The 20,714-nt window shown below is 40.3% G+C and overlaps 2 long non-coding RNA genes across 2 annotated transcripts; one reads left to right on the top strand and one right to left on the bottom strand.

Moving 5' to 3' along the window:
* Positions 1–672: 672 nt before the first annotated feature.
* Positions 673–4,936, bottom strand: LOC144292811 (uncharacterized). Its single transcript, XR_013360202.1, has 2 exons — positions 4,598–4,936; positions 673–1,260 (listed from the first exon to the last, which is right to left on the bottom strand). It is a non-coding gene; the product is annotated as an uncharacterized LOC144292811 (long non-coding RNA).
* A 59-nt stretch (positions 4,937–4,995) lies between these two features.
* On the top strand, positions 4,996–20,187 carry LOC144292810 (uncharacterized). Its single transcript, XR_013360201.1, has 3 exons — positions 4,996–5,227; positions 16,409–16,500; positions 18,337–20,187. It is a non-coding gene; the product is annotated as an uncharacterized LOC144292810 (long non-coding RNA).
* Positions 20,188–20,714: the final 527 nt, after the last annotated feature.

The raw sequence follows: 20,714 nt of genomic DNA, 5'->3' as shown, positions 1-20,714 counted from the left end.
AAAGGCAAGCCAATAAAATGCAGCGCGGTCATAAAACTCTTAATTTGTTTCATATGTAATAATAATAATAATAATAATAATAATAATAACATGCAAGTGAATCCTTGGCTATATTTTTTTCCCCATATGTCACTAACACAGCTTACATTTGTCAGTTTTTCTTTTCATCCAGAATTATATTTATTTGCAGGGTAAATACCAACTTGGCTTCATAATTCTGCAAGTATGTAACTTTGATGGAGATGATAAAATTTTACTCGCTTACCAATGGCAGCTCTCTCCCTCAATAGATCCAATTAAGTTTTCATCCTAAAGCAAAGTCTTCTAGATCACAGTGGAAACAAAAAGTTGTCATGGGCTGTGGATGAACTGAATGCTAATCATGGCTGGCTTCCTTATCCATGAAATGTTGTCTTCCAGTGACATTCAGAATAGTATAAATGAGCCATAAATTACATTTTCATTCTCTAGGCTCCATTCTGAAAATTCTGTAAATGAGTCATGCATCTATTTAGTTTGCTTTTGATGGCCTAGATTGCTGCGTCCTGTGGTTTTAGATGCCCAATATCTCTTGCTGATAAGCCTCCTTGTCCTCAGTGGAAGACAGAAAGGACAGACGTACGGAGGAGAGATTCTAAAAAAAACATTCAGAGAGGGATCCATAAGAGAAGATATTTTGGGTGTCAGTTCAGTGGCATTCATTTCTGGACTAATTTGTAAGGAACCCCTATTTTTTTTTTTTTTATAAAAGATACCGGGTTGGGTACTCTGAGTCCTCTATATAAAATATAGCTCAAGTTCTAAAAACTCGCTATCCAGCCTTAGGATAACAGCGCTCCCAGGGAGTATTCCAGCATCATCTAAAGCAGGACTAGTCTGAGGAAAAGCAGGCGGTGTTTTCTGGCTGTCCTGTGGAGGCCAGGCTGCAGCCCGGGGAGGGGAATCGTGGCATCGTGGAGGAGTTCTGAGGGAGCCTGCCCAAGCACGGGCACACGGGTGCTCTGGGCACAAGAGGTCATCCCGTGTGGCTGCAGAGCAGGGCACAGCCAAGACGGTCAGTGGGGCCAGATCGCCACAGACCCTGGGTGCGAGGGTAACATGTGTCTCCATGCCAAGGCGCGCAGAGATCACCTGTGAACAAGTGCAATGAAGACTTTGCAGCAGAAACGTATCCAGGCAGAAACTTTCCTTCGTGCCCAGCATCTTCCATCCTGAGAGTGTGGTCGGTGGACCTTTGCCAGTTCTGTTCCCTACTGGTTCCTACTGAGACAGATGCAGGAAATGAAATGAAATCCTTAAGATTTAAAAAACAAAAACAAAACAAAAGAAAAAAAACAAAAAACAAAATAAAACAAAAACAAAAACAAAAAACAGTTTGCTATGAAGTACATGATTTTGTGTTTTCTAATACATAATGGATTGAAAAAGGATTGATTCTCCACCAGAGGTAATCTGAGCAAGACCCCAGGGCTTCCCATACAGGGTGCTTAGCCTATAGACATTCATTTTACAGTTGCAGCCAGAATTTTGCGTATCTTCCCCCCCCACTCTGGTTCCTAATTTCCCTCATCTCACTGGACATCTTCCTTAACTGCATTTGGAGCTTGACATGTTGCTATATTGCGTCTTAATCACAACCTGCTAGAAGGAAAACTGTCAGAACATAGAAATTCACTCCATGTAGTCGAGAGTAGGGGTTGGAAAACCATGGCCCACAGTCTAAACCTGGCTCTCTGTTTTGGGAATGAATCTTATTTGAACACAACCACGGCCGTTTGTTTTCATTTTATTTGTAGATGCTTTTGTGCTACGACAGCAGAGACGAGTAGATGCTACAAGGACTGTGCAGCCTTCTAACCCTGAGACATGTGCTAACCAGGCCTTTACGGTAAAAGTTTCCATGGAGAGTGATTGAGTCTTGGAAGAGAAATTATTCACTAGGTACCCCAAATTCTTATTTTCCTGAAGGGCTAGCCCGGAAGAACTTTGGGACTCTGCTGAGTTTCAGGAAGGCGTTGAGAAAGAAGGCAGCCCCCAGATCCCAGAGTTGCACATGGACCTGGGAAGGTGTGAGAGGAAGCTCAGAGGACAGGCCGCATTAGGTCGTCTCCCCTACCGAGTTTTCAGGTTAACACAGATGAGGATGCGAGCTAATGAAATTTGATGGGACAGATGTCCTCCCTGTTAGCGATTTTAAAAGACCGTGTCAGGAATATATCCCAGAGGTGATAGCACCCCCCACATAAACACACGGGCGAAATCCAAGTTATTTCCATTAAGACTTTCTGCGGAAATGGGTTTTGGTGTTTGCTTGAGTTTCTAGGAGCATCAGGACAATCAGTAGAAGATTTTTGGCCTGTAAGGAGCAGGTTCTTGCATTTGCATATCTGGAATTATATAAAAAGGAAAAGATGTGAAGCAAAACTATGTGTTTTTTTTTTCTTCTCTGTATACTTCTCGTATCTGTGCAGCGGTTATCATCGTGGAGCGCATCCACGCTGGATAGTCTGCTCCATGGCACACATTTCCATATTCAGCTATATTCTCAGAAGCAAAATCACTCCAGAACTAAGAATAAAAGGAGGAGAACTAACTCTTTGCTTCAATCCTTTGTAAAACAAGAAAGGGTATGTTGTAAACCTGCACAACAAACCTACGCGGTGGGTTGGGTTACCCCCGCGGTGCAAATCAAGACACCGAGGTTCGAGGAGTTATATGACTTTGCCAATGGCACGTGGGTAGGAAGTGAAGGAAACTGTATTTACATCTGATATGTTCTTCCCATCCTCCTAAAGTTTGATAAGAAATAAATACCGTGTCAGCATACAAATTAGGTGGAAAAAAAAAAAGGAGAACGAGCAAGATTGTGGAGTCCGTACAGGTTAAACTTTCCTCGGCTCGATATAGACAAGATCAGGTGGGGAAAGGATGGAGGCAGGCTGATGACATGGATGTGAAGAAAAGGCAGGAGTAAAAAGAGGGATGTTGGGTAGAGACAAGGGTTAGAGGAACATTGAATATGTTTTGAATGATAAAACGGGTTTCAAATTTTCAAGTCCCTGCATAGGTATGTATTTATGAATATGTGTTACGAACAATGAAGCAGAACATCTGCAGCCCACCCTGGAAGGATGCAAAGAGGTGGGGCTGGTCCTGTGGCTCGCCGGGGTCTGCTGGTATTCGCAAACGATTCGTGTATAAATGTTTTCTGTGGCTCATAAATCTAGCCGCAGGTGGGCAATGTGTGCAAATCACTAAGAAGTTGGAAATGTGTGCCTCGTGCATCAGAACCCAGACTATTCAGAGCCATTGTAAGGGTATGCTTTAATTAAGTAATTTTTAGGAAAATGAATCTTTTTCTCTATTCAACTGTCTTAGGAGAAAGGATTCCCTCTCCTTCTCCCCTCCCCCCCTCCCCCTGGCCCCATATCTTATTTTCACACAAGTCTTAATCAAACTTTGATACCCATTTCTGTATGTGAGTAAGATGGCCAAAATTAGTATAATGATTCTACAGCTTGTGATTTTTAGAGAAGTTTTTGATTCAGAATATCATTAAACGATGGATTCCGTTTCCCTTCTTATTTCTGTGTTATATTAATAACGTTTCTTATGCTCCTAAGGCCAATTTCAAGATTACAAGAAACCTACTGCCAGGCTCAGAGGTGAGCCATCAAGGAACTCATGTGACCTTGACCACCTTCCTGGTACTAATGGAGCTCTGCCCACTAGCACAGTGTCCCATAGGAATCGGAAATGAAGAATTATAGAGCCCCATACAGTCTCCCCATATAGTCCTCAGACCTTACAACACAAACATAATTAAAACCAATGTTTCTTATTTTCTGCATAAAATCCCCCAAAATTCATGTTCTTCTGTTCTGAGAAAAATCCTCCCATCCACTCAGTTTTTGAAGCTAGACACCTAGGTCTCACCCTTGCCCCCGCCCCCCCATCCTCATCAACACCTAGTTGTTTCTCTAGATGTTTTAACCAATTCCTAATGATTCTACCTTTCGTAACATATCTATATCTGTCTATTTCCAATGCCCTGGCCTTGTCCCGGGATTGCTGTAATTACCTCACACTGGTCTCCGCACTTCTATTTTTGTTTCTCTTCAATTCATTCTTCATTCTGCAGCCAGAGCACATACCTCCCTCTCCCCGCCCAATATTAGACTATGATATTTATTTAAAATTCATTATTGACTGTTTTTCTTTGAAGCAAACTTGATCTACAGTGCTCAGCCATCTGAGCATCTTTCCTGCTTTCTCTCTCATCATTTGCATTTCTTTTTTCTCTAGCACATGAGCGACTTGACAGGGTTCACCAGAAGCACAACCTCATTTACTCCTAAGCCTTTACTTCTATTCCTTCTGCCTAGAACACAATTCTACTCTTCACCAAAGGTAACATACATGTATCCTTGAGGATCCAACTCAAAATTTAATTAGTTGGGAAGGTTTTTTTCTGAATGATACCCCCACCCAGGCCCCACCACACACACACACACACACACACACACACACACACACACACACGCACACATACATGCCTCCTATGTCTGCTTGCTTGGGTGCATCTCTGTATTTCTACCTCAAAGCAACTGGCATTTGCATTAGCTTCCTCTTGGTACAGATCACGGCACATGTGCTGGTTCAATATAGCAGATGCTGATTATCCTTCATTTCTGGAGGGCAAGATTCTAACATGGCTCTCATTGGACTAAAACCAAGGTGTTGGCCGGATTGTATTCCTTCTTGAGATTCCAGGAGAGAATCCATTTCCTTGCCCTTTCCAACTTCTAGAGTCTGCCTTCGTTCCTTGGGCCCAGTGATGGCAGGTCAGATCCTTCTCACATCTTCTTACTCTTGTTTCTTCCTCTTCTACTTCTCTCTTCCAGTTAAGGATCCTCCTGATTACATGTAGGCCTATGTGGACAATCTAATCCTATTGTGAGGTCAGCTGATTAGCAACTTTAATTCTTCTTGCCATTTAAATTCTATTTTACCATGTAAGAAAAATACTCATAGGTTCTGGGGATTAGGGAGTGAACTTTTATTAGTGGAGGGGAGATTATTCTTCCTACCGCAGTAATTGTGTTTACTTATCCATGAACACTGTCTCTCATGCAGATCACATAAGTGTAAGTTTGGGGAGGAAAAGGATGGTATTTGTCTTCATATCAATGCTTCAGTTCCTAGCAAAGTGTCTGGTATGTAGTAGGTGAGTTTCTATCCTGAGAGACTGAATCAGAAGGTCTATGGACCATTTTACTTCTGTACCAACTATCTTGATGGAAGACATCACTTACTTTATAGAAAAGAAAGAAGTGTAGGGATCCCTGGGTGGTGCAGCAGTTTAGTGCCTGCCTTTGGCCCAGGGCACGATCCTGGAGACCCGGGATCGAATCCCACGTCGGGCTCCCGGTGCATGGAGCCTGCTTCTCCCTCTCCCTGTGTCTCTGCCTCTCTCTCTCTCTCTCTCTGTGTGTGTGACTATCATAAAAAAAAAGAAAAGAAAAAAAGAAGTGTGTATGGGTGCCTTTAACTTGCACCAACAATGTTATACTCCTGATTATTGAAGTATTAAAGTGTTCAGCTCCAGAGGAAGAAGGGCAAAGATCTCAATGGTAAGATAAATTTGACTTCTCTGCAGCATATTCCCCAACTAGATGAAAAGGAATAGTTTTCTTTTCCTTTGTTAAAATAGAGATGTTGGTGATTGTGAGACAGCATTATTCTGTGAAGTTGAGAGGGGACACAATCTAACCAGGCCCCCTTGCCAGTGTTGGATCTTTACCCGAGCTATGACATCTTAAGATTTATTTCTAATACCTATTAATGAAAGTTTGAAATAAATATAGTGTGATGAAATAAAAACAGTGACCCATATTTCACAAATAACTGGGTTTTGTCTACTGTCATATATTGCATGGATTCTCAACTTTGGCCCTGGTAATATCTTGGACTAGACAATTTTTTATTAGAGGAGAACGGTTCTGTGCATCGTACAATGTTCACCAACATCCTCGGCTTTTACCTACTAGATGCCAATAACATCCTCCTCGGCTGTGATAGCCAGTAAGATCTCCAGATATTGTGACATGGTCCCATGAGGTGGTCGACAAAAATCACACCAGTGGAGAAATACTGATAGAATGGATTAGATCATATTTAAGACAGTTACGTCATTTTCCCCTTGAAGGCTCTTGGATATTATGCTGGGAAGGAGAAGCTTTGATAACGTGTGTGCATGCACGTGCACCCAATACACCCAGAATTTTCAAATGTGATTGGGGTGACATAATTTCCGAGCCCCTCATCGAGGGTGCTTTGGCTGACCACAATAAGCATCCAAACTGGAGAGCTATGCCTCTTGTTCCTTTTTTTTCCACTCTTTTTCAAGAATAAGAATTCCTTTATTTCTTCTAACTTTTTTCGGCTCTTAGAACCATCAGTTGCCTGTGCTATTGTGGAAGCTGTTATGACAGGTTTGTAGGTGGGGCTCTTCTCTTTTCCCTCCTTGTACCTCTCAGTGTGTTAGTGAGGGAACTTGATGGCCTCTCACAGGAACACATTTTTGTGCATGCATCGTGTCAAATAGCAGCTGCTTTCATTTTTTTAGATATATTTTTTTTATTTATTCATGAGAGACACAGAGAGAGAGGCAGAGACAGGCAGAGGGAGAGGCAGGCTCCATGCAGGGAGCCTGATGTGGGACTCGATCCTAGATCTCAGGATCACACCCTGAGCCAAAGGCAAACGCTCAATCACTGAGCCACTCAGGTGTCCCAAATAGCAGCTGCTTTCAAAAGCTGACCCAGAAGAGCCAGGCCTACCCTGGGGTGGCCCCTCCTCATCCTTGTACCACCCTCCCTATACTTCTAGGAGAAGCAGGTGATTGATTCTGGACCATGTTATTTGCTTATGCTGATCATCTAATGAGCAACACAACTGCCCAGTAATTGGTTTTATTGGCTTTTCTGGAGTGCTGCGTGGAGTGTAACCATCAGAGTGTCTCTCTGTTTCCAGTGCAAATTGCTTTTAATTTTTTGGTTGCCTGATAAGCTAGTGAGAGAGAAATCTTTTAAGCACATAATCCTAGAGCCCATTGTTAGGAGTGATTTTATTTTCTTATCTGCTGGCATCCATTTCTAAGGAGTTTGTTCCCTTTAGTCAATAGTTTATAATTCCATAGCGAAGAAAAATCAGGAAGATTTTTGTCCGTTTGTTTGGATCTACTTCTATTTCTTTGCAAGATAAGCTTGCTGGCTTGGTCTTTGATGTACATAATTTCTGGGAACTGCAAAAACTTTGACCTCATCTTACCCCCAATATTCTTCTAATGTTCAACTTAGAGATTTATTTCTTTGGCAAATGTTTTTTGAAAATTAATCAAATCCAGATTGTCTTGACTTAATAACAATTTTGCAGAGCAACGTGCAATCAATAGGAGTAAGAAAAGAGCATGGATCAATTATTGGTAGAAACAGAGGAGAGAGTTCTGGAGAATACTGGAGATCATCATTACACACTTCTTGTATTAGACTACCTAGATCTGTAGCTCTCATAGGTACAACTGAGTATCAACCATATACTTTTAATGGATGGGTATGTTTAATGTGAAAATTATATCTGACTACTCCTACTAGAAAATAGAAAATTATCCATAAAAGTAAGTAATTTGTCTGTTTTTTCTCATTCTTTTATATTTAATATGTAGAGTTCTTAGTAAGTTTATAATAAATGACTAAGTTAATGAGTGAATAAATGGGTGATAACAAAAAGAGATACAATAGTTATTCCTCTTTATCCTCTTTAAATTGCTGTTAAATTTGGGAGATACCCTGCCAGGAGTGTTGTCCATCAAAATTCCGTTTCAGATACATGGTGCACCCACAAGACTTTATTGGTTTTCACCGTAGTCTCTGTACTCCAGGGATCTGTGTTATGTTTGACATCCTGGGCCTGTAGGCATAAAAAGCTGTTTGGAAAGTGGAAAACATATAGGCTTTTGCATCCTTTGATATTAGTCTGTATCCTATATCTGTTTCTCACTAGCTTCAGGACCTTAGAATTTCTGAGCCTCCATTGCTTCCTGAAAATACAGAAAACTAGCACAGACTATGGATTCCTTCTTCCAAACAATGTCAGAGAAACAACAGGTCAGGGAAGAAAGTTTGGATCTAAGAGTTTTTGTGCAAAATCCCTGGGGATACCAAGCATTTGTATGAACTGATGTGTGGCAAGTGGCAACCTTGCAGCACTAGGGATGATGTACCAAGAACAGAGAGGTTGTGGAGATTATTAAAGGTCTTTTTGCCCCCCTCCTCCCCAGCTTGAAGGATTTCTGGCTTTCCTGATCCCTCAGAGAGTCAATAGTGAGGAGCTGTTGCTTGGGCTACTTGGTGTCAGTGATGCTGAAGCCAAGCTCAACCTGATGGGATTATATGGACGGTTTTACTCACCCTAACACTCCTCCCCCTTCCAAATCCCCTCCCCATCTAAAGAGAATATTTCTTTCTTTAGCTAGCTTGATGTTCAAAGGATTTAAAGGAGATCCCATGATCATATTATCTGTCTAGTGGAAAGGCAGCAAAGGAGGTGGATGACAGCAACTCTGAGGTACATCCCCTCTCAACTCTAAATTCACAGGAAGAACCCAGACTACTCGAGCCTTTGCTTCAGCTACTTCTCTGTACCCAATCCACCCAGAATTTTTAGAGACCTTCACCAAAATAACTAGATGCTTGGGAAATACAACATTAAAAGAAAACATTAGACAGAGCATTATCTATTACATGAATTTTTTTAAAAAGAAACCAATGATTTAAATTAATTTTAAAAAGTATATGCAGGGACATAAGGGAGAATATTCATAAATTAAGCAAAAATGGACAAATCAGTCGTAAAAAGTATGGTAGTTATTATCACAGCCAAGAGAACTAAAGAGACTTGATGATTAAATGTGATGTGGTATTCTGGATAGGATCCTGGATCAGAAAAAGGAAATTAGGTAAAAACTAAGGGAATCTGAATAAAGTATGGACTTCATTTAATAATAATGTGTCAATATTGACTCATTACTTTGGACTAACCTACCATATTAATGTAAGATGTTAGTGAAAGGGGAAACTGGACATGAAGGGTATGAGAATTCTACGTACTATTTTTGTGACAACTCTTTAAATCTAAATCTATCCTAAACTAAGATGTTTATTAAAAGTACATAAGAATTTATGGTTTTAAGTCCATTATGCAAGGAGCTCAGTAGCATCTATCCTAATAGTAAGTAAAAAGCTGAACAAAGTGAAAAATCAACAACTCTATTTAGATCTTTTAGAAAAAGTGAGATTACATGGCAAACCAATGGCTTCAGAATTGGAGAGACAAAGAGAAAAATACAGATAATCACAATTTACTGGAGCAGAAACTCAGGAGCAGACATCTCTGTGAGAACCAGGGGCAGGACAGGAACACATCAACTATAAGTGGCACATTTCTTGAGGCTCGATGTGGACAAGTCTGGGAGTAAAAAATTCCAGAGCATCCCAATTATAGGAGGGCCTCCACACTTTTTTGAATTTTATCTCCAGGAGCTTGATCAGATTACTATAGCAAATACTAGAGAAAAAAAAAAATCCCTTTGAGCCTTTTTCAGAGAGAGGAGGAAAGTAATCATTTATAAATGCACCAGATCATTCTGTGTGTGTTTGCTTGTTTAAAGGCTTAGTCTCAGAAGAAACAATTTTATCATAGCTTAAACTATTGGAGTTTTATCAGAGCCTAACCAATCTGGGGGAAGGGGAATATCCAACTTATGCCCCACTCTAGCTATTTTGTCCCATTGAAGGGAGAGAGGGGCTGAAAAGTTCTTGTCAAGTTCACAGCCCAAGGGCAAAGTAGGTCTTAAAAACTAAGACCTAATCATAGACAATAGAATGCATCCATTCCCCCTATACCTTACTGCCATATTACTAAGGGCCTATTTACAGCAGTCTTTAACCCAGTATATAATATCAAGCTTCAAGAAAATATTACAAAGCATTCTAAAGCCAAAAATCACAGTTTGAAGAGATAAAACAAGCATAAGAACCAGACTCAGATATGGCAAGGAGGTTGAAATTATCAGACCATTAATTTAAAACAGCTATGATTAATATGCTAAAGGTTCTAATAGGTAAGTAGGCAGCATGTAGGAAAAGATGGGCAATGCAAGCAAAGATATCAAAATTCTAAGAATAAAAAATACTAGAGATAAAAAACAAACCCACTGTATCAGATATGAAGAATACCTTCAATGGGCTCATTACACGAGAAGTGGCTGAGAAAAGAATCTGTAAGTTGAGGATAGGTCAACAGAAACTTCCAGAACAAAATAGCAAAGACAAAAAAGGAAGACAATGTTCAAAAACTGTGGGACATGTATGTGATAGGAATACTAGAGGAAAAGAAAAATGATAAATTAACAGAAGACATATTTGAAATTACTGAGAATTTTCCCAAATTACTGTCAAATATAGATCCAAGAAGTTCAGAGAATATCAAGCAGGATAAGTGCCCCAAAAATCTACACCCAGGCATATCTTATTCAAACTGCAGTAAATAAAAGATAAATATCCTGAAATAAGACAGAGGAAAATAACACCTTACCTATATATAGACAAAGGAAAGAATTGTTGCTGACCTCTCCTCAGAAATCTTTCTTTTTGTTTTTGTTTGTTTGTTTGTTTTTGTTTTTGCTTTTTGTTGTTGTTTTTGTTTTTGTTTTTTTTTTTTCTCCTCAGAAATCTATGTAAGCAGGGAGAGTGGAATGAAATATTTAAAATGTTGAGAAAAAAAATCCAACAACGTAGAACTCTGTACCCTGTGATATTATCCTTACAAAATACAGGCAAAATAAAAGCTTTTTATGACAAACAAAAATTGAGGGATTTTGTTGCCAGTAGACATTCCTGCAAGATATGTTAACTAAGTTCTTCAGAGAGAAGGAAAGTGATATAGGTCAGAAACTCAAATATAAAAAAGAGCATCAAAGGAGTAAATAAAAAATATTTTTAAAAAATATTTTATTTTTATTATTCTTAATCAAAATAATAATAGCAATGATATATTCAATTATACACACGCACACACATATATATGTATACATACATATGTGTTTATATATGCTCAGGTATGCTTATTTATTAGTGAAATAAATGACAACAATAATGGAAAAGAAGGAGGAATCAGGTTTATTTTATTATTATAAGATAATTCACTACTCGTGAAGTGGTATAATGTTATTTGAAATTGGATTCAGTACGTACCATTTACTTTGACATGGATGGAACTGGAGGGTATTACACTGAGTGAAATAAATCAGTCAGAGAAGGACAACCATCATATGGTTTCACTCATATGTGGAATATAAAAAGTAGTGAAAGGGACCATAAGGGAAAGGAGGGAAACTGAATGGGGAAAAATTAGGAAGACAAACCATAAGAGACTTGTAACTTTTGGAAACCAAGGCTTGCAGAAGGGGAGGTGGGCAGGGGAATGGGGTGACTGGGTGACAGGACTGAGGAAGGCACTTGATGGGATGAGCACTGGGTGTTATACTATATGTTGGCAAATTGAATTTAAATAAAATATTTTAAAAATTAATTAATTTAAAAATCTGAAATTGGATTCAGATTAGTAGTAAAGGTATATCACAAAATTTAGAGCAACCACTGAATAAAGAAGTATAACTGACATACTAAGAAAGGGGAGCAAATGCAATCATATAAAATACTCAGTTAAGACAAAAAAGGCAGAAGGGGAGTGGGAAACAAAAATAGGAACAAAGAACAGGGCAACAAATAGAAATCATTAATAAACATGGTAGATATTCAGCTATACCAATAATCACTTTAAAGGTCAGTGGTCTAATTATACCTTTAAAACCCAGAGGTTGTCAGAGGGAATCAAAAACAAGACCCAAGCATATGCTGTCTACAAGAAATCCCCTTTGGATGTAAATACACATAAGATTAAATGTGACAGGATGACTGTGAACTAACACTAATCAAAAGGAAGTGGGGGGAGCTGTATTAATGTTGGTGCAGAACGATGAAAGTCATCCAGAATAAAGAGGGGCATTCCGTAATGATGGAGTCAGTTCTCCAAGAAGCTACAACAATTACTGAGGTGTCTGGCCTAACATCAGGGTGTCATAAAACGTAAGACATAAACTGATTGAACTGCAAGGAGAGATACATGAATCCACCATTATAACTGGAGAATTCAACGCTCCTCTGTAAAAAATGGCAGAACAAGGTAAGGACATAGCTGAAGCTCTGTAACACACCATCAGTCCATCGTTTGTCATGAACATCTATAAACTGCGTCATCCAACAAGAACAGGATGCACGTTCTTCTCAAGCTCATGTGGAATATCCATCAACAAAGGTTATATTCGAGGCGCCACGACACACCTTAACAAACATAAGAGCATAGAGCTCATACAATGTCTGCTGTTAGATCACCATGGGATTAAACTAGAAATCATTAACAAAAAGATATCTGGAAGACTCCAAAATAGTTAGAGATTAAATAACACATTTCTAAATAACAGAAGGGGTTCAAGGAGAAATCACAAGAGAAATATAAGAAAATATTTGGAACTAACTAAATATTGAAGCAAATCGTGTGGCATGAAGCAAAGACAGTGCTTAGAGGGAAATTCATAGCATTGAATGACTATATTGGTAAGGAAAAACATCCACAATCAGTAATATAATCTCTCACCTTAGGAAACTAGAAAAAGAAGAACAAATTAAATCCAAAGTACACAGAAGAAATACTAGAGCAGAAACCAATATAATTGAAAATAGGAAATCAATAGTCTGAATCAATAAAACCAAAAGCTGAGTTTCTTTTTTTTTAAGATTTATTTATTATTGTTATTTTTTTTTAGAGAGAGAGAGCATGTGCAAGTGGAAGGAGGGGCAGAGAGTCAGAGAGAGAGGGAGAGAGAATCTTAGGCAGACTCCCCACTGAATGAGGAGCATGGTGTGGGGTCTGATCTCAGGACCCCGAGATCATGACCTGAGCCAGAACCAAGAGTTGACTATCCAACCAACTGAGCCAAACAGGTGCCCTGGTTGCATTTTGGTTTTGTTTTGTTTTGTTTTGTTTTTTTAGATCAATGAAATTGATAAACCTCGAGCCAGGCTATCTAAGGAAAAAAGAGAGCATCTGGATTACTAATATCAGGGGGAAAAAAAAGAGAATAAATCATTACATATCCATTGAAAGGATGATAAAGTTATATTATGAATCTATCTATGCCTATAAATGTTATAACCTAGATGAAATGGGTCATTTCTCTGAAAAACATAATCTGGCAAAACTCATACAAGTAGTAAGCAATTTGAATAGGTTTATATCTATTTTAAAATTTGAATCAATAATTAATAATCTTCCGGGACATCTGGGTGGCTCAGCAGTTGAGCATCTGCCTTCAGCCCAGGTCGTGACCCTGGGGTCCTGGGATCGAGTCCCGCATTGGGCTCCCTGCATGGAGCCTGCTTCTCCCTCTGCCTGTGTCTCTGCCTCTCTGTGTCTCATGAATGAATAAATAAAATCTTTAAAAATAATAATAATCTTCCAAAACAGAAAGTAGGAGACCCAGACGCATTCACTGGTGAATTCTACCAAACATTGAAGGAAAAAATTATGCTAATTCTTTAAAACCTTTTTCACAGACTGGAAGGAAAAGGAATACTTTGTAACTCATCCTACGAAGCCAACATTACTCACCACCAAAACTAGAGGAAGACATAAAAAATCTTTAGACTGAGGTGCCTGTGGGGCTCAGTTAAGTGTCTGCCTTCAGCTCAGGTCATGACTTCGGGGTCCTGGGATTGAGCCCCACGTCAGGCTCTCAGCTCAGTAGGGGGGTCTGCTTCTCCCTCTCTGCCTCCCAAATAAATAAATAAAATCTAAAAAACAACTACAGACCAATATCTTTCATGAACGTAGACATAAAAAAAAAAAAAACTTCAACAAATTACTAGCAAATAAAACCCAGAAATCAATAAAAATAATTATAAACCACAATCAAGTGGAATTTATCCCAAGTATGCAAAGCTGGTTCAACATTTGAAAATCAATTAAAGTTAGTCCATCACATCAACAGACTAAAGAAGAAAATCACAGGATCTTATCACAAGATAAAGAAAACAATATTCTACAGAAATCAACACCCATTCCTTTTTTTTTCATTTTTCTTTTATTTTCTTTTTTAAAATATTTTTATTGGAGTTCAATTTGCCAGCATATAGCACAACACCCAGCGCTCATCCCGTCAAGTGCCCCCCTCAGTCACCCAGTCACCCCTACCCCCCGCCCACCTCCCTTTCTACCACCCCTAGTTCAGTTTCCCAGAGTTAGGTCTACACCCATTCCTAAAAAAATTCCCAGTAAACTAGGAAGAGAGGGTACTTCCTCAACCTGATAAGGAACATTCCAAAAGCCCTACAGCACACATCGTACTCAAAAGGTGAAAACCTCCAAGCTTCCCTGCAAAGCTCAGAAAACAACAAGGTTGCAGAATAGAAGTTTAAAATTAAAAAGTCGGTCATTTTTCGATGTATTTTCAATGAATGATTGGAATTTGCATCTTAAAACACAATACCGTTTACAAGATAGTCTTCCCAACAAATGGTGCTAGAACAACTGAACATCTACACACACACACAAATCTAGACACAGACATTATTCTGATCACAAAAATCAGCTCAGGCTGGATCACACAAACCTAAACATGGAACGCAAAACTTTAAATTCTTAGACGATAACAGAAGAAAACCTGGGTGGCCTTGGGTGTCATGATGACTCTTCAAATGTGATAAATCTGAGAGAGATAATTGACAAGCTGAACTTTGTTAAAATTAAATGCCTCTACTCTGCAAAAGTCAAGACAGTGGAAAGACAAGCCACAGATGGGGAAGACGTATTTGCGAAGGAAAACTGATAAACGAGTATCATCCAAAATATCCAAAGAACTCTTAAAACTCAACAAGAAGAAAACCAGCAACCTGGTTAAAAATATATATATAAGTGGGTAGAAGACCTGAACAGACATCTCATCAAAAATATATATACAGATGGCAAATAAGTATATGCAAAGATGTTCAATGTCCTATGTCATTAGGGGGCTGCAAACTAAAACAACAGTGAGATACCACTGTGCAGCTCTTAGGGCGGCCAGAACCGGAAACACTGGAAACAACAAATGCTGATTAGGATGTGGAACAAGAGCCCTCACTCATGGCTGCTAGGAATGCAAAGTAGCACAGCCACTTTTGGAAGAATATAGATAACCAAAATGATTAGAATTTTACTGAGTAAAGACTATTAAGGCAAATTTAACCAAGTCATATTTAACCCAAGATTAAATCCTGCTTTGTTTTGTTTTATCTATTAGAAAACGCGCATGAGTTCATGATCTAACTCTGGGAAAGGCTTTTGACAATAAAAATAATGGTACAAAAGAGCAAACTGTGGCAAAATACTGTATTGATTTGATTAAACCCCAAATTAAGAATTTTGTTATGTTAGGGAAATGTGAAGAAAGTTAAAAGGTAATAGATGGGGGAGGAGATGAAATAAACTTATAAACATTTATATCTAGAATATACTAAGAACTTATTAAAAGAAAAACACGGGGAACCCAATAGACAAATGCACAGTAATATGGTATCTATTGAGATCAATGAATGTATGTAGATAGAATATGTAAAGGTTTTAATTTATTTGGTAGAAACGTCATGGGCTTTACCATCAGACATGATTGATATTCTGACTCTGGGTGGATCAAATGCCTTAACCTAACTATGCTCCAGTTTCCTCATGAGTAACATGGGTACAATAAGAATCCACCATCTCGTGATTTTGTTTATTTGTTCTGGGGAGGAATAGAGCACATCATCTAAAATACCTGGCCCAGTACATGCTGCTCATGAGAGCTCAATAAAAAAGAGCTCAATATCGCTATTATTACATCAAAGAGGTTTGATATGTTAAATCTTTCATCCAGAGAGTCTGTAAAATTGTCTTTGCATGTTTTAGAGCCTCTGCCTATGAGAGGGAGATCCTCTGATTTATCTGATGTTGAATCATTTAACAGAAGGCCTGTATTGGAGTCATAAATTTTGAAGTTGTAAATGTTCCAAGGGGAGGGAAAAAGAAAAGGCTGTAGTTATTTACACTTTATGCACAAGGCAATTGAGATGCAAAGGGTTCCTCACAATTTCAACTCTGTAAATTAGAGAGAAGTCTCGAACTCCGATGTGTTTGCCCTCTAGTGTTGTGTTCTTTCTGTTAATATTTATTGTCATTATTTCAGTTTTGTTTAGGGTTTTTTTTTTCATAGATTCTATGCGAGGCATTGCAGGTGCATCAGACAAAATTAGACAAAGTCTCCTCCCATGAACAGCATGTTAACAGTCTAGAAGGATTAAAAAGGTAAGAATTCTAAAATACAAAGAATTCTAAATACAAAGAATTCTAAAATAATAAAGACTTAGGTAAATGCCGTAAGAAAGAGGTACAAAGGTCGCATACAGACTCAAGTGTTTGCCAAAGGCTCAGTGGGAGAGTAAATACATCAGATGGCTTTAGAATTAGAGAGTGTTTTGGGTAAAGACAATGTGAGCAAGGGCACAGAGGTTGAAACAAATGAAATATGACCGGGGTATGGTAACTAGTCCAGTTGAGCTTAAGAAGCACGTTTTAGACACTAATAAATATTTTATTGAGGAGAGAAAGTAGGGAAGGGAGGAGTGAGTGACAGGGAAGGAGGAAAGAATGATGGAAGGGAAGGAGGGAAGCAATGAACAAGTGAGAGCAACACCGTGAACAGTCCCAAATACCAGGCTGCAGCTCTAACGTCAATTCAATAGGCAGACGGGTGTAATGAATGTCGTTTTCTTTTCAAGGTTGTGCGTCGGCCTCTTTCTAGCAAACTCAGTTCAGAATCGGTGGTTGTGGGTGTGTAAAAGTTTGGCTTTTGTCACACGGATTTAAGACTTTTGCTGTTCTTTCCTCGGGATGATAATCTGAAAGAGCAAAAGCAAAGGCAACGTGAGAGAGAGGAAATACATTGAAAGTCCAGCCAGAAACCAAGCAAAATAAGCAATGTTTCTGAAACACAGTCAGGACCAAGAAGGATGGATGAATTATTACTCTGGCATTTCCTTTGTTATTTATGTCTAGAAATCAATCAACAGCTGAAGAAACTTGAGTAATTTATAAGTCAGGTGCTGTCAAGTACTTGTTGGTCTCAAGTGGTGTAACCCGTCCGTGAATTCCTACGAAACCTGGCGACCAAAGGACACAATCTTATTACAAGCCTGACATCCATAATCTGGGACATGTTGTTCTAATGTGATGTAAAAACGTAAATTAAAAATACAATAGCTGCTGGAGATAGAAGTGCCCACTGACTGTATAAAATCTTCCCTCCGGCCTCACCACACCTTGTTTAATAAAAATAGATGTAGGTGATGGAACATTTATTATGGAAACAAGTTAACCAAAAAGACCTGTCAGTTTGATGGAGGAGGTTATTTGCTCAACAAATATCCAAGCACATGAGGCAATCTGGAAGTCCAATAGGGATAGCAGGGGCACCCCTGTTTTCACTTTTCCCCACCTGCCCTCTCACCCAGAATTAAAGGTCTGAAGAGCACTGGTTAGAAAAGTGTAAACATAGTTCAACTTCATCTGAGTTGGAAGGACTAAGGGGCGGTTGGTCACGTCGTGAGAGCAGAATTTAAACAAGAATCTTGTTCAAAATAGCCCGACCTTTCCCTCCCTGTCCCCATCATGTCTCCCTCACCGCCTCCCCACCTCCTTGTCTCCTCATCTCAGAAACAGTAGTGTGACTCCCCAACCCTGCTTTAGCCCATGGGGCCTATGCTCATGTGGTCAGTCTCTTGGCCAGCGCTCCATTGACCGAACTAACAGAAATCTGATGGATAATTTGGGGTGCCAAGGAGTTAGTTTGACAATGAAGGAGTAGAACTGACAGGCAACGCAGATGTTTCCTAACAGCCAATTAGTGTATCACGTCCCTGCAGGCTACACGGTAGGAAACGTCCTCACTGGCAGCTACGTCGGAGGGGATAATCAGGTAAAGAGGAGTCCATGAGGCAACGTGAATGGCTCACGGCACCGAATGATTACTGATGGAATTATTTCCAATCCTCGGGTTGACCTGAGATGGGCGCATTCAGGATTCTCTGCCTTAAATTGTGTCAGATTAGATTGACTTTTTTTTTTTTTTTTTTTTTTTTTCAGGGAAGGCTGTTTTCAATGAAGTTCAAACTATCTCCAAACGTCAGTAGTTCAAAACAACATACGTTGATTTCTCACCAGTACCTGGTGTCCATGTTGGCCATGGTGGTTCTCATCAGGGGCCCAGGCCCAGGCCGAGGGCCTCCACCTTGGTCAAGAGCCTCACTGGTGGTCGTGGCAGTCGGGCAGGCTGGGCGCTACCTCTTACCTGCCTGCCTCTCAAAAGTGAAGCCCAGAGCTTGCTTTCAGGTTCTGTTGACTAAAGGAAGACACACGGTCACGCCTGAGTCAAAGCACAGGATATGCCAAACACGGTCCATGCCCTAAAGATTGAGAATTGGAATATTATGAGCAGCCCTGAGATCTCCCAAAACACACAAACAAATTCACACTCTTGAGTTCAGCTTTTCTCCACGTGTTATTCCATCCGTACATCAAATGTCCCCAATTGTCTGCAATGTGACTTTATGTCCGATTACATCAGGCATTCAGCGTCTCGTGGGTCCCGTTACTGTAACCCACACATGGGGCCTAGGCGTCTATTCCTTGCTTAGTACAGGTGGCTTCCTTGGAGACCAGAACTCGGTCATTACTCATTGGCTCTTCCAAGTGTCTGTTCTTGGAGGGGTGCCAATCTGATGGCTGGGGTCATTCCGTGGACCCACACCCGAGAACTACCCCTGGGCTACACTGGCTTAGCACTGTGTGGGCCCAGGTGCTGTCGTTCTGGAACTTGAAACCCACTAAGATGATGTGATAACTATCTGTTGGTTGTTCCAAGCTCTGGCTGATTTCTCAGGAGGCAAAACCATCCGTGCCTCGGTGTAGATTGGCTACGAGGCCTGTGATGTGGGGGGCGAGGCCTGGCACGTTCAGCCCAGCCCTCGGCCCCGTGCTTGGCTGCTGTCAAGCTGCTTCCTGTCCCTTGGGCCACACAGAGCGGTGACGGTCATCTCAGTGCAGTCCCCGGGGCGCGGGCAGCAGACACGGGCACCAGGCCACAGCCTCCGTGCAGACCGTGGAGCACGGCACCCAGGACGCAGCTGGAGGCCCAGACCCTTCTCCTGCTGCTGCAGGGCCCGGAAACGCTGAAACACAGGCTTGTGGGCCTGGGCGACGTATTCCAGATGGGAAGCCTGCACTTTCCCACTGTGCCTCTTGGTGGGGAGTTGAGGTAAAGCAAAATATCTGCTCAAATTAGTATTTTTTCTCCCATGTCCAAACTGGGAGGAAATCATCCACAAAGCGAAGCTCAGGTGTTTATTGCTGTTTGTGGGTTTTTACACTGGACGAGCAAATTAGGCAAATGAGCAGCGTGGATACGAGGGTTGGGGTGGGAAGCTGCCACCTAACAATCAGCGTGAGCCCCGTGGGCTAGAGCCGAACACCCATGTGGGTTGATGCAACTGATGTCAAATTACAAGATTTGAGGGACAACTGGTATCGATTGAACACTTGCAGTTCTCTTTGTCTTTGTATGTTTGTTTGTCTGGGGGGAGGTGGTCTTTATTCTGTGTGTGTGTGTGTGTGTGTGTTGTTTGCTTGTTTGTCAGTAAATTGTTAATCGCCTAAAATGAAACAAAAGCAAACAACTCCTAGAACTTCTTTTCCTCATCATTACCACACAGCCACAAATGTTTGCTTCTTCCGTTGGGGGAAAAGAAGGGGGCTTTTGGTCTGAGCTTTTTCAGAAGTCGGAGTTTTATCTGTGCTTTTTTGATATACGTTAAAGCTCTTCATGTCTCCCTCTTGGACATGAGGAAGAAATTTATAAAAAATTTCTTATAAAGAAATGTATAAAAGAAGATAATCTCTGAATTGCTTTTTTTAGAATTTAAGATCTTCTTCCCTTTTTCTCTCCTTTCTCTCTTCCTCCTTTCTTCCCTCCTTCTCTCCCTTTCTTCCCCTTTGATTCTTTATTTTTTTTATTTTTTTTCCCCTTTGATTCTTTGATCAAGTATTTTTCCGAATGTCTTTTAAGCATCAGGAAGTGTTCTAAGCACTAGAAATACAGCACCAATATGCTGCCTTTCAAGGGATGGGAAGATAGATTATTACCTGGATGCAGCAAGTGATAAGAGCTGTGAAGAGACACCAGACAGGTGGCAAGCAGGAGGTCTCTATTTTATACCAGTTGGTCTGAGAGGTTGACATCTGAGAAGAAATCTGAGGGAGGCCATAGAGGAAGCTCTTGGAGTTTCTGAGAACGAACGTGTTGAGCAGAGTCAAGAGTAAGCACTGTCACTCTGAGCAAGAACTTGTTTGTGGGCAGAAGCCCGGTTTGACTGATTACAGTGATTACAGTGACTGAGGTAGGACAGTGGCCCCAGAGGAGTGACCCAGGGCCAGGTTGAATAGAATCTTGTGAACCAGGCAAAATC

This window comes from Canis aureus, chromosome 21 (assembly GCF_053574225.1).
Source record: "Canis aureus isolate CA01 chromosome 21, VMU_Caureus_v.1.0, whole genome shotgun sequence".
NCBI lineage: Eukaryota > Metazoa > Chordata > Mammalia > Carnivora > Canidae > Canis > Canis aureus.
This window is presented reverse-complemented; position numbering and strand designations above follow the sequence as displayed.